The 15201-nt window shown below is 37.4% G+C and overlaps 1 long non-coding RNA gene across 1 annotated transcript in view; it reads right to left on the bottom strand.

Annotated features, from left to right (window-relative positions):
* Positions 1–2290: 2290 nt before the first annotated feature.
* LOC135212893 (uncharacterized) overlaps positions 2291–15201 on the bottom strand; it is a 208393-nt gene continuing 195482 nt past the window's right edge. Inside the window, exon 4 of the long non-coding RNA XR_010314012.1 lies at positions 2291–2327. This is a non-coding gene — a long non-coding RNA (uncharacterized LOC135212893). The remainder of the gene's footprint in view (positions 2328–15201) is intronic.

The following is a 15201-nucleotide window of genomic DNA, read 5'->3' as shown; positions in this document are numbered from 1 at the left end:
GCACCCTGAGACATGGCCAAAGTGTCCTCAATATACCTTTGAGGCATTACTGCAATTTAATAACACTACGTAGGGACCTTTCCCTACAAGCAGAATCATCTCCTGCAGCTGACTGCTTTCAGAATTGAAATCCTGGGATTGAATGTCATGGTACTGGCTCCTTTCCAAAAAGAGCCAAATACCTAATGAACTCTAATGCCAATTTTCCCTCCAACAATAGAAGGCCTCCTACCTTGGACTCTGAAATGAAGATGTATCGCCTCTATGCTCTAGAACACATTCGAAGAAAGGGAAACCAATTCATGATACATATATACTGATGGCTCAAAAAACAATACTGGAATAGGAGCTTCAGCTTCCTCGAATGATAAATTAACCGAAGTAAGCCTTTCTTTAATATTATCTGTGTTTACTGCAGAACTCTCAGCCATACGAGCAACACTTGATAAACATCTGAGAGGCAGGCAATCTCTTCCATAATTTTTAGCGACTAACGAAGTGCTATTAATGCTATAAACAAGTACAATTCTTCAAATCAACTTCTCCAAGAAATCCAAATAAAAACCCAACTTCTCCAAATTGGATTATCAATAAAAATCTGTTGGACTCCAGCATATGTAGGAATTGAAGGGAATGAAAATGCAGATTCTGCCACTAAATTAGCATACACTATTAGCCCAACAATTTCATATGCCCCTGTATCAGAATGGATATCATCTGTCAAATCTCTAATACATCAAGACTGGCAAAGAAATTGGTCTTCAGTACCAATATCAAAAAAGCTTAAAAATATAAAATCTGAGGTGTACCCATGGGTTTCATCATCTCAAAAAGCGAGATCTAAGAAGTAATCTTAACAAGACTCCTTATGCTAGGGCATACTAGATTTTCACATGGTCATCTAATGTCAACCCCACATTTTGAAGCAATAAAATGTAATATATACCCAAGTTGGAATCAACAGAGACGCATTTATTTTTGAGATCCAATGTCACGTTCCTAGCAAAGTCTGTTTTTTTACTAGTCTTAACTCTCTCTATCTCTCAGGTTAATTCCTGGGAACCAGCCCGAGAAGAGCCTTTGTTAGGCTCAGAGGTCTGGTTAAACCAATCTTTTATCCTTCCTTCATCCTCTGAAACTGTATCCTTGTATCTACGCTGCTCTTTTCCTAACAGATTTGGCTGAGAGTGATTCTCTCTCTCTCTCTCTCTCTCTCTCTCTCTCTCTCTCTCTCTCTCTCTCTCTTTGTGCTTTCTGAAGAATAAAGTTGAGGCGACAGTGAAGAGAGTGCATTCTGATACCCTGAGACACTTTGATCCACTGTGCAGTCTTCTTCAAGCCCTCTTAGGCAATGAAGGGTGTTGTGGGCAAGCTCTAAGGGGCCAGCCATACCATATATGTATGTCTGGTATCAGGATGGATCAGGCAAAAGGAGCTTGGGTTTTTTCTTCCTTCCAAAGTGCCAGGAGTTTTCCCAGCACAGTGTACCAGTGAGAAAAAGATCTTTTCCCGTTTATGTCATAGATAGAGTCTCTCTGGTTCTTGCTACTTTACAGCAGATTGCATCTTGCTTGTCAACGTTCACTGAGACAGGCTCCTCTTGGTGCTTACACTGAAGTCTATTGCTCTGCCTTAAGCCCAATCTTCTGACGGACCTGTATGAATCTCCTCCCTCAGTAGAGTTGTCTTACTCATATGAGCTTTGAACAGTTTAGCCCGCCTTGTTAACTTTGGCCTTCTGAGTGGGAGGGGAGGTCGACATAGAGTATAATGTCACAAAAGAAAAGTAGGAATTCAAAGTCAGACCTAGCCAAGAAAGATTGCACTTTACCAGTGGGCAAGTTTTCACTAAACCTGCAGTTGAAGAGAGCAATAGGACATTAAAACAAAGGTAAGGCACTTGTGAAAAACAATGAATGGTGTAAGTAAAAGAAATGAGAGAAAACATGCAGAGCAGCAATACAACAGACAACTAAGAAATAGCACAAACATTTGAAGAACAGTGCCACAGTTTGTCAGACAGCAAATAGCTGCCAGTTAAAGGTTTCAGGATATATGTAATTTCAAGGCTAACGGCTGCTGGATAATCAAAAGGCAGTAATACAGTACCGTCTTTCTCCTAAATTTAAAATAGTAATTTCAAGGATTTACTTCTCAGATAATGCAGTTAGGATGAAGTGACTTTTCTTCAGAAGCAGCTGATCAAGTCCAAATTGCATTATCTAAAGCAAAAGTTTAATTACTCCTATATGCTTCATAATTATTTAGAAACAGTTTAAAACACCATGTACTACTTACATCTTTAACACGTGACATGCTGCCAAGCCCTGTAAATGAAGAATTTCGACTCAGAATGTTAAATCACTGGCCAGGTTAAACTACTACATAATAAAGAATAAGCATACTACTGACATCTGTCTACATCAACACAGTTACTTATATGTCAATTGTATTTTATGAACTAGTTTATCGTATATCATTAACATCGACTTTAATTTCTAGGTTACCACTGATTTTGCCATATGAAACACTAGTAGTATATTTGTACAATTAATTCCTGTATCATTTGCTGTTACAAGACACGAGACAAATTATTTTGAATTCGTTTGTGTTTACAGAAATGCGTCTTCGTCTTTTCTACGGAGGCTCACTCCTTAGGTAAGAAGTTTTGTCCCACAAAGCAATATTGGAATTGTTCTGAAGGAATCGGCAACTGCTGTCATAAATCTCTGCCATATCCAAAACGATACAACCCAAGGGCGAGAGACTGGCGGGATGGTCTGTCACCGCAAGAAAGTGTTAGCTTCCCAGTCTAGTATACAGAACAGGGGAAAGCTGACTTCTGTTACTTCCAATACAGCATGCACCCAATGTGAAAGGTAGATAGGGCCCTATACCAGAATACATTACACTAAGATGAACCTTCCTCTAGAAGAAGCCCAGGGGGAACCTGCCTTTCCCATAAAAGAATAGCATCTCCAAGTTGGTAGGGAGAAGTATCGTCACACAAGGACACAACACATATCAAACACCTTTTATCTCTAACCTTATGTATACAATGCTGTTTCTAAGTCTCCCTATAAAGGACAGAGGATTACATTATCAGACCTGAACCTTTGTCAACAGTTACTGTAGGTGGCGCTCAAAAGGAAAGAAATGATCTTCAGTCTAATTCTATAGCAGTGGTTTGACCACCACAACAGGCCTAAGGAACATGACCCAGGGGCCTCTGGCTGTCCTCTTGTAGGGAGGAGAAGGAGACCCGGGAGGTAGGGTTTCTTCCTTGAACCTAATCGAAGTTCTGTCCGAATGAACAGTCGCAACTCCGAACCCTTTGAACTAGAACAAGTGTGGAAAACCAGGTCCTTCTCCCGCTTGAGACAAGTGAGAGATCCCTCAGAGGCGCAAGGTCGAAAGGAGACATGCTAAGCTCTCCCTGATGTACTGGTACAATAAAATTTACAAAGGAGTTATGATTAAAAAAAAACGTTATCAAAGGGCTTGTTGTGATGAAAACTTTATCATTAAGATTAACAATAGGATACATGCAATAAGATAAATAAAACGGTATTATATAGTATGGTTCACGTAAGAGTATGAATATATTTAGTCGGGATATGACCAGGGAAATGTGTGGCCAATTCAAGAAAGGGGAGATATTAAGTCAAGGGATAAATCTGAAGAAAACTAAGGTAAGGAAAAATTGGAAAAGTTTTCAGGTAGGGTCAATTTAGTACACGAAAGGCTGAGAGGTTATTGAGGTCAGGAAGAGTTGGCTAATATTAAGTCTAATTAAGATCGGGAACATTTACTCTAAGCAACTCCTACGAAAAACAGTACTTAGGCATGGTAAGAATGAGTGAATATCTTTCTCAGGGTAAGACTGGAAATATACTTTCTGAAAGTAATACTAATGTGTAGATATTTATTTAAAATGAGATTGGATAAACAGTTAGACACAAAAATGGAAAGTATTTAAGTCACAGCAAGATTAGCATAATATTTCCATGCACAAAAAATGGGATACAGTTAATCTATGAAACGATTGGAAGGCATTTATTTAGTGCAAAAATGTCGGAGAGATTACGTATAGGATCTGTGGTCAGGGGCGTTCCTAGACATTTTGGGGCCCGGGGGACACAGTCCCATTTGGGGCCCCTCTTATGGGATGGGAGGCGAGCGAAGGGAGCCAAAGCAGCTGGCGGTTCGGGGGGAGGGGCGCTGGAAGTCCCCCCGGGAAAATTTTTAGAATATGGGCAATTGTAGGATAATTCAAAAGGCACTTGTAAATGCAAGTTTCAGACTTAGCTGTATATTACTCATAATTCTCTCCCTCTCCCACACATGACACTGACACCTCTTGCCCAGAAGGCCAGAGTCATTGAATCATTTAAATGTGTATTATCTGGGCAAATGGGGGCATTATGGGGGCCACTCGGAGGATAATTAGGACCCCTATAAGCAGTAATCAACTGCCTTAGATCGGCCCTGCCCTTACCCCAATCAAAGTTACCCACCCTCCTCCGATCCGTATGAGGTCTATAATGGGCTCTACGATTGGGAGGGCCCTATTTCTTTTACATAACATTTTTGTTCACAAAATTGGATATTGGGGCCCTTTAGTGGGCCCCAAACTTTCGGGTTCAAATATAAAAGGGGCCCTTGACCATTTTGGGGCCACTGGATTTAGCTTGTCCTGTCATAGCAGCGATGGTTAGATTTCGCATTTTGCCCCCCCCCCCCCCACCCCCCCCCCCTCTCACTTTTGGGCCCGGGGGGCGATTTAAAACAGGCCCCCCCGCCCCCCTCCCCCCCCCACCCCTCAGGAACGTCACTGTGGTCAAGGTCTAGGTTATATTGGACAAAACCCACAAATCAAACCATAACGTCATAATTCATTTCTGAAATATCCAATGACGTAAAATTCCCTAGAGATGGGATACCACTAATTTCCGCCATTTTTACTGCAACTTGAAGGCTTTTCGTATTATGTAAATGGCAACGATTTAATTTCATAGCTATTACTTGGGAACACATTTGGCAAGCTACTTCTCGCAATCCACAAAATGTGTAAACCAACACGATAAACAGAGAGAGAGAGAGAGAGAGAGAGAGAGAGAGAGAGAGAGAGAGAGAGAGAGTCCTATTTCTATTTATTTAACGTTTAATTATACTCAGGTTCCATCCACTTCATGAGTCTCAAAATATGAAACCCCAACGTATTTCTTTGCGGCGCCAAAAATGTTGGTAAAATTGCAAAGGTCTGAACATTTCTACATCAACCAACCCAGACCTGAAATAATTTATATTTCTCTCATTATTTTCTTTCTATATCTTTTGGAATATTGCTGTTCCGTTTCAAGCCTGAACTTTTCCAGTGTAACACAGAAAACAGAAAGTGAGTTTCACATTTTTTTTCTTTAAAACCCGACCATGTCTTCTAACTTTTTCCAGACCTTTCTTTCAACTTTTTCCCAGACCATAACGGATGCCGAATGTTGGTATTTTTATGATGATGCGCTAACAAACTTCGAGGTGAAGGTAAATGTAATTTCTTAGTCCTAAATTTTGTGATGAAATATAATAATAATAAAAAAAAAGCAAAATGATATCTGAAGGGTTAACACAAACACTGCAACAAAATGAATTGTTATAAACTACAAAAAAAGTAGTGACTAACATAATGTTAGGAAAATAATTAGTCTTTTCCCTGGGATACTTTTTCCACAGTAACTCAGCAGAATTACAGAATCATAGATAATTTTATCAAAAGAGTGAAAGGGAAATAAATTGTCTGTTTGTCAACGTGAGATTGATTTTAGGTCCCGTTTCTCTGGGTGAGTTATTGAACGAAATAAGTAGAACATACACTTACAAACCAAGTACATGAAATTATGCTTAGGAAACTGATTATATACCGTATTTTCTTTGAGAGAAAAGATGGCCGACGCTGAGGAATGCAAGATTTTTAATAATTCAGAAAGGAAAAGTCAGTAGGAAGAACTTTAATTCTCTGTGGATCGCCACACTGAATTGACATGAATCACCAAAGCACTAAATGAAAGGATCGTATTTTCCAGAACATTTGAATAAAAAATGATCGTCACCATGCAGGGAACCTTAGGATGAAATTGGGACCTACATCAGACGCTGAAAGTAAGTTAGAGGAAAGGGGGAAGTGGTCCTTTCCACCAGTTCAGACGCAAATTAAAACCACTGAAAGGAAAAACGTGCTGCATCTAGATGATTAAGGTGATAAGCTACCTAAAATATACTTTGAATCTCGTTTGCGTCCAATTTTCATATGAGATACGAGGGCAGTTATTTACCAATTATATAAGTTATTCATAAATCGTACTTTAAGATTTTCTTAGGGAATACTTTAGGAATTTAAAACTTCTCCATGTAAATTAAACAGGGCCAAGCTTAACCAAAGAAACAGTATCATTATGGAGCTAAAATGACTTATAATCGACTTCGGGGGGAAGAAAAAAGACAGGAGTGTTATAGACATTTAATACGACTGGAAAATGAATCTACACGTGAACAGAAGAGTATTAATGAAGGCTAACAAACAATCTTCAGCACCAATCTCTCTGCGGTGCTGTGTAATTTTTTTTCTTTTTTTACGAACACGGAGACATATCGGCCATTAGATTCTCTTTACTCGGAAGCAAGGGCATTCCCAAGCTTTTCCTCTTCCACGAAATAAAAGCGAAAAGAAAAAGCCGAACATCAAGCGAGCATGAAATTAGTCATTTTCCCCTTCATTTCACCGTCATGGCAGCCTCCGGAACTATTGTTCTCCGATGTGTAAACTCTTTGACTGACTTTTACCTCGGCACTTTATGAGACACGGCCAGTTTTACGGCGAAATCTCGACGGGCTGCGTTCTCGACTTTACGACGGTGTTAATTTTATGAAAGGAAATTTCGCTGCGAAATGCTTTTGCGTAAACATTTTCGGCACATCATGCGCCGCTGTCTCCAAATGGTGAATATTATGGTAAAGGAAAAATGAAGCCTAATATTTATAGACATATTTGAACAAAGAGACCTCTGAAATTATTCTTTTACCACCATTCTACTTTTAACAATAAGTTTCTTTTGGAGGACAATAGAGTGTATTTAGGCCTACCTTTCGACATCAGCCTTGAGGTAATCACGAGTCCCACTTTGAACAATATGCTAAAAACACCAAAGAGGCTTCTATCACGCTTCTATGCTTTCGGAATCGAAATACTGCCTAAGAATTCTTGACTCACTTTTAATTCTATCTACTTCATTCCAATCTTGCTTTCAAGAATGGACAAATTACCTAATGTATTAACAATATTCCCTTATTAGCAGATCAAACGTGGCAGGTTATCCTAAGCGGTTTACTAATCAATCTCATCAGCAGAATCAGGAGTGAAACTATTTACTTTAGATAGTACTGTATACTTCAAAACTAAAGAACACAAAATGTAGTTTTCTTCTGAGTACCACTCATGTCTAATAGAGAAACGGAAATTTCCAACGACAAACTTGTGACTTTGTGTATACTTCCAGCGACTGCAAAACACTTTGTTATGAGAAATTATTAACCAAAATAATTGCTGCACAAGTTGGGCAGTTCAGAGAAACCGTCATCGAAATCTGGTAACTACTATCTATCCTTTACAACTAAAACTATCACCAAACGTCCCATACCATGGCCCGCATTAGACGAGAGATATACCATTTTAAAATCTAGACCTTGTTGTACAGAAGACATTATAAAGCTCCCTGATAATTACTGCTTGTAGCATTTTCGATTTATAGTAACTCTTGAAGGACCGATTAAAGAACTCTGGTACTCTTTGCTGAATCAAAATCGTGGTCTTTGGCCGCTTCGGTTATTGCCAAAAATAACTTAAAAAGCGGCAAATTTTGCTCAAGAGACTACTATTTTTTTTTTTTTGTCCAATAATGCAGTCTTTGAGCTTCTGCGTATCTTGCCACACAAGAAAATAGGTTAGTGAGGTGCAGTAAGGCATTTGTGGGTAATGCATGAGAAGTGGCTGGTAATTGTCAGGCTGCCTTATTGAATGGTATTATTTACCCAAATATGCCGCATTGAAAGACACGCATCCATCTGGTCGGCTGAAAAATCTTTACTTTTTCTTGATACTATTTAGTAGATTAGTTTCTCTTCTGGCTTAAAAAACTATGAAAATTCTTCCAGTGACAATTATATTACTGAAACTTAATAATGGTACTTTCATTTGTCTAAACTGGGAGCTTTGACATTTACTAACAAGCACAGTTTGTCATTGCACCAGATTTTGGAGAAAAGCTGCAATTCCGTCAGTTTCCATTAAGAATCCAGTTCTTTAAAACTGAACAGAAGATAACTCTTAAGTATGGAAATTGAGGTATTCGTTATATTTAATGAGGCCAACCCTTATTTGGTTAAGTATTCTGATAAATGTAGTTCAGTTAAAATATTTAACAATAAAAGTCTTATTTGATAACGGTAGGGATTTTCTGCACTTTTGTTTAATAATTTCTCTCATTTTGAATTCACCACACAATAAACTGGGCATTTACTCATCTAATACAACCGTTTAGTAAGGAGCAGTTATCTTGTTACAAAAGCGATGCTGTAGCTCTTCATTGTACAGTATGATTCAACGTGTCATAAATGAGCATTTTATACAAGAACACCACTATTACAGGGCGTTTCATGATGGCAAAGTAATATCTGAACATTCGGAAACAGAAATTTAATGCAGGACATTGTAAGTTAGCTTGTTACAAGTATATCACACCGTACAGCTATCGCTTCCAATATGGAGTCATCATAATATTCTACAACATCGCTTACATTTTCGAGCTAAAGGATAGTCGAAGCTATGCTTATCATTCAGGGCAAGTCAAGGGTAAATTGAAAATAGCACAAGATGCAGGGAAACTGATGCAAGTGCATCAGTACACGACAAAAGCAATGAATCTTTAATTGCGTAGAGTCACTGGCTGCAGACTAGATGTTCATCTTGCAGTGTAGAAATGTCCGTTCACCTCCCCATCCATCTGTCTATCTATTTCTCTTATTATCTTCGTGTCTCTGTTAAGTCCTCTAGATTGATTTTCAGTGGGGTCTCGCTTGGCCCGTGTCTCTTTTGCTGAACTGTCTAGCAGCCTCTTTCTCTCTCTCTCTCTCTCTCTCTCTGTTTCTGTCTCTCTATCAATCTCTCCAATTCTCCCCTATTCCGTGTGTCAATCTTTTCATTCACGTACATTGCTGGTTTAAGCCATTTCTCTAAGTTCAGGTTTGTGAGTAGTAAATGTGTAATATTTCTCTCTCTCTCTCTCTCTCTCTCTCTCTCTGTGTGTGTGTCTCATTCCTATGTACAACATATGCGAATTACTACTATGCTTTTCATCACACGTCTACTCTAAGTAATTCAGTTACATGATCACATTTGGTAAATCTACGCTCATCCTTCTATAACACACTGGATTACATGATGCCTAGATGTATTTAAAGTAACGAAACTCGCTCCAGTCTTTCAATACGTCATAATGCAAAAGAAAAATAAATGGTGACGTCTTGTACGAAAAATTATCATTATACGTTTTTATTCTTATTTTCATATAAACGCATGGAAGTACTGTACATACACACACACACACACAGTAAATTGCAATTAAGTTTTCTAAAGTCCTCTCGTGAAATTATATGTACTATTCCCGGTTACTGTGACGTAGTAGTAATTCATTTAAGCAAATAAACGATAATTTCTTGTTTTTCGCATAACAAAAATGTAATAATTTGACAGTAGAGAGGAGAGAGAGGAGAGAGAGAGAGAGAGAGAGAGGAGATGACTTCCTTTTTTTCCTTTTAACAACTTGTTAACCGAAAGAAATATTGAAATTTCAGGAACGCAGAAGAAAAAAAATTCTTTGGGAATTTCGAGATAATGTTACCGGGGAAAAGGTATAGAGAACCTTCCATACTGACTTAAAAAAAAAAAAACAAAAAAAAAAAAAAAACTCCCATTCTAACTGTGCAATAGCAAGACTATTTCTCCTTTATTCATAAGTGGCGTAATTCTAATATTCTTAACTGCTAAATAACACGTAATTATAATCGAGAGGACGGGAGTGGTTAGGTTCTGCACTGAATTGCAAGTACATCGAAAAACTGAAATGGTTTGGATTATTGTCTTTATTGTACAAAAGAAAAATATGAAAATTCAAAATTACTCGGTCAGTGTGAGTCGTTATCACAATTCCGACAAAATTAAAAAAAAACGTTTAAAACGTGCAAAGCTCAGATATTTCCCAGAGAGAGAGAGAGAGAGAGAGAGAGAGAGAGAGAGCTTGATTGTGTACGCTGGCTTTACAACAACTAAGGACTATGGTAATCGACTGAGAGAGAGAGAGAGAGAGAGAGAGAGAGAGAGAGAGGAGAGAGAGAGAGAGAGAGGAATTAAAACTATCTTCTTATCTACATCTACAAACGCCCTTAAAAAAATGAAGGATGCCATACGCCTTTTGCAAAAATCCCCGCATGATTACAGACAGATTTTCTACGCAGAGGGAGTCAGCATAGACTAATCGGAGATTCGCGGTGACTCGACCCTCCTCCAATCTGGCAACGCTCGGCCAGGATGCTTTAATTATGTATGCGAAGATAAGGAACAGCCCCTAAATAAACACGACATTGAAGAGACTGAAAGACCTGGCGCTGGAGTAATTTTCACTCGCCCGATGAAAGATTTGTCGATATGACAAATTAGCCTCGAGGCAGGTTAACCCAGTTCGGGTATGATGGAAACAGGTTTTGCGGGGACTTAAAAGTGGATCATGATAATAAGATACTCATTAAGGTGTTGCATAAGCTGAGAAATTAATGTGTAAAAATGGAGTTGATTGTTCTGTGTCTTTTTTGATTAACGTACAAAACTATCACGTCACCTAGAATTAAAACCTTTATACTTAAATGACTTTAGTACTTGATCCAAATAGCAAATTTGTGACCACTGAATATTGCTCTTATGGTTATTGAATATGGAACATTAGCATTATACATACACACAGTACATCATAAACAACACACACCACACACATATATATAATATATAGATGTATATATATATATATATATATATATATATATATATATATATATATATATATATACATATGCATTATGTATGTATGTAAGGTAATCACTTACAATCATATTATATATATATATATATATATATATATATATATATATATATATATATATATATATATATATATATATATATTATATATATATTATATATATGTGTGTGTGTGTGTGTGTGTGTGTGTGTGTTTTATATGTGTAGCGTTTAAAATCTTCGAGTTTAATTCATTATCCTTAAAGTCTAACTGATGACCTTGACTTAGCTTTAATGCCTAATTAAGAGCTAGCCTAAATCAAACAAATCGAATCAGAGCTCATCGGTGGAAAGTTAAACAAAGTAATATGGAAAGACAGATAACATCAGGGGAAAAAATGTCTCTTTTCAATTCCTACAAGAACACGAAAGTCTGTGAAACAAGAACTGACAAGTACATTTCGGAGCAACGAAAAAAATCAAACGCTGAGTCTTCCACGTTTGAGCGGCGTGAGCAAACTCAACCGAGGTCTTTGCTAACAGAGATTTATCAACACAGAAGTCGTCACGGGGAACGCCAGCCGCCAATTAGTCTCCGCTGAACAAATACCAATAAGCCTCATTAAATGTAGGGCACAAATCACTGAAAACATCGCACTCAATGACATCTTGATCAGTCAACAGTTCCGCGGCCTTTGATGACCAGATGAAAGGTCACCAGGAGCCGAATCCAATATTGCAATTGAGAGGAGCATTTGCTCGGCCGTTCTCACCTTCCTCTTCTGCGACCTCATCAGAGGTAATGGCAGAGAAGAGTCCGTGAGGGTAAGGTGACCTCTTATGTGTGTGAGCGGAGAAAGGTAGAGAAAGATATCTTTAAAACTGTCACCCGTGATGCAATTTATATGATGATATAGGGAAGGTCTAAGTGGATGAAACAATCAACACTTACCTAAGCCACTGGTGTATAGTTAGGCAGCTAGCTAGATGTTAACTAGATAGATAAATTGATAGACAGATAGAAAGGCAGACAGAAAGAAAGATAAATAGATAGACAGAGAGAGAAAGAGATATATGTGTCTAATCTAACGTCTCATATAACAAAAAGAAGCAAGAGTCCCAAATTCAACAGCTGTCTGATAATAGTTTTATATTTACCAAGAGAGAAATGGTATTTGAAAACACTTTTTCATTCCATAATTCACTGTGTTCAAGCATTCATTCCGAAGGAGAGCCGTGGCATTATGCCATCGGCTGAATGCTTAAAAAGAGAGAGAAAATAACTTTAAACCCCAAAGCAAAGAGACCACAAAGCTACTTAGGAATTACCAGGAAAATTGCTGAATTGCCATAAGTGAATCAGAGTAGCTTATGGAACAAAGACTAAACCGTTTGAAACTATTATAGTTTATCATCACTGAGAGAGAGAGAGAGAGAGAGAGAGAGAGAGAGAGGAGAGAGAGAGAGAATGTTTGCTGTGGGTTCTATCCTATTTCGTTCTGTCATCCGCGATATCATAAGGAAATCATTCAGTCGATCATAGCTTGTAAGAGTGTTTAATATTCTGCTAAAAGAAAAAAAAAAAAAAAAAAAAAAACTGAAGGCAAAGAAAGCATTTAAATTATTTTAAATGCAACACACTATCTGATTAGCATATAAGTATGGAGAGAGAGAGAGAGAGAGAGAGAGAGAGAGAGAGAGAGAGAAAGCGCTCTACAAGTAGTTCAGCACTCATGATCCCTCTCCTTCGGGGCGGCGGGCCTTCTTTTGGTGCATGCATGGAAAAGGCATTAGTGCTTTCAATGTCCAACCAACAACCTTCAAAGAGGACGCTCGCCTAAGTCTATATACATATCAGGTATAAATATTACTCTTATTTGAGACCAAATATCTTTACTACCGAATGTAACCTCATTTTAAGACGATTAAATGGCATTTAGAGTTGCATATTAATGCTACCTTATCCTCTTACGGCAAACCGCGACAAAGATATGAATTTAAATAGGCTCATTTGATGATCCTGTTGCTGCGACGCAAAGGAATCATTTGCCAATTGGCGCAGTTTTGAAACTAATGCGAGATTTTGCAACGTCTCTTCAAAATTCCCGTCGTCCCCTTTGCCTGTGGAATTATGAGAGCTCTTTTTCTTTTCGTTTTTCATTTCTTTGAAACAAACATTTCTTTCGTGGGCGAGTATACATGTATGTTCGTTCACACGCCTGTTCATACATATACAAGCATATAATCCTGTGCACATTTACACATATAATATGCTATATATATATATATATATATATATATATATATATATATATATAAATATATATATATATCATATATATATATAATATATATATATAATATATAATATATATGTGTATATATATAGTATGTAGATGGTATATATAATATATTATATCTAATATATAGTTATATATATATATATCTATATATATCTATATATATTATATAATATATATATATAATATCCACACACATTTTTCAACTGGAGGAGTTGGCTGCATAAAACACTACACTTAGACGGTTTTCTGCAAGTACGTTTGGCTAAGTTTGCTAACTCCATACTCATTACCAACCTACAGGCGGCTCACCAAAGTCGACTAACTACCATGTATATAATTTACTGAATAGATCAAAAGAGGTACAGCAGGATTCAATGGAACAGGCCTTAATCACTGTGCTTCACCCAAGGGTCAAATCCTGACTCTCTTGCTGATGAGGAGAGCATCATCTCCAGGGGACCATGATGTCCCCTCGGGATAAATGGCTGTAAACCCTGTGCCCCAAAACAGTTGATGACCTTTATATAAAGAAAGATACAGCGAAAATGTTATTATTTTCTTTTCTTGACATACAGCAGAGTGAAAAGTTCGATCGTCATTGGTCCCGGGAGAAGATGCTCATCTGACAATGAGTAGAGCACTGTCAGGGTATATAGGAACCTAATTCCCTCCCACCCCCCAACAAAAAAAAATGTCCCAGAGAAATCGGAGGTAATACTCAAGAGCATGCATGCCTTCAGCATGTAAAGACATATGTTCCTACCCTGGCAGCGCTCCACTATAATCAGTTAACCATCAAGTACACATTTTACTGCTTAGGTCGATAAGAACACATTGGAAGGTTCAGTGTACTTGGTCCAAGGAAGGCAGTTCCGGTCACCTACTTTCTCCCTGGGATCGAACTCTAGTTTCTTGTTGGTGAGGCGGAAGTTCCATATTGAGAAGAAAATATGCCGTAAACTTTTTCTTTACGCAAGAAAAGGTCACAGAAAAAGTGGTATGGAGTTTTCAAAGCTTCGGTGTCGTACTTTAAAGACCTTTCCAGGAAAGGAATCCAAATACTTCTTTTCTGATGATTGAGAAATATCTAGGCTTGATGCCTAATGTCATGAGAGGGAGTTATGGCTGACAAGACAGTGAACACAGTGGAAAATAAATTGCAGTCATGAACATCGATTACACATCCACTTATAGTGTCTTAACTAAAACGCTCTGGACACATTACTAAAATTGGCACTTACATAACGTACACACGCAGTCTGTAGTTTTGCAGTTTTTGTAATCTGGGTAAAGTTCCTTTTGAATATGACTGTGTAACAGCAAAAATAAAAAATAATAAAAAAAACACTCACATGAGTAAAGTATCTTAATTTCTTTTCACAAACGGAGAGCCGTGAGCTCTTTTTTGGCGAGGAAAAATCGCCCATTTATAAATGTGGTTTATTATGACGCTTCAGAAAATAAAATTTACTATATGATAAAGCAACTTTCTATAGTATGCAATCACAAGAGAGTTTTAAAGAAAGGTTTGTAGAACTAGCTAATACACTGCTTCTTAGATGGAATTGAAAAACTATATATATGTATATATATATATATATAGTATATATACTATATATATATATATATATATATATATATATATATATACATATAATATACATATACATACACACACACACACACACATATATATATATATATATATATATATATATATATATATATATATATATATATATATATATATGCACATATATTAATACAACACACACACAC

This window comes from Macrobrachium nipponense, chromosome 41, assembly GCF_015104395.2.
Source record: "Macrobrachium nipponense isolate FS-2020 chromosome 41, ASM1510439v2, whole genome shotgun sequence".
Classification (NCBI taxonomy): domain Eukaryota; kingdom Metazoa; phylum Arthropoda; class Malacostraca; order Decapoda; family Palaemonidae; genus Macrobrachium; species Macrobrachium nipponense.
The sequence above is the reverse complement of the archived record's forward strand: the minus strand, read 5'-3'. Positions and strand labels throughout refer to the sequence as shown.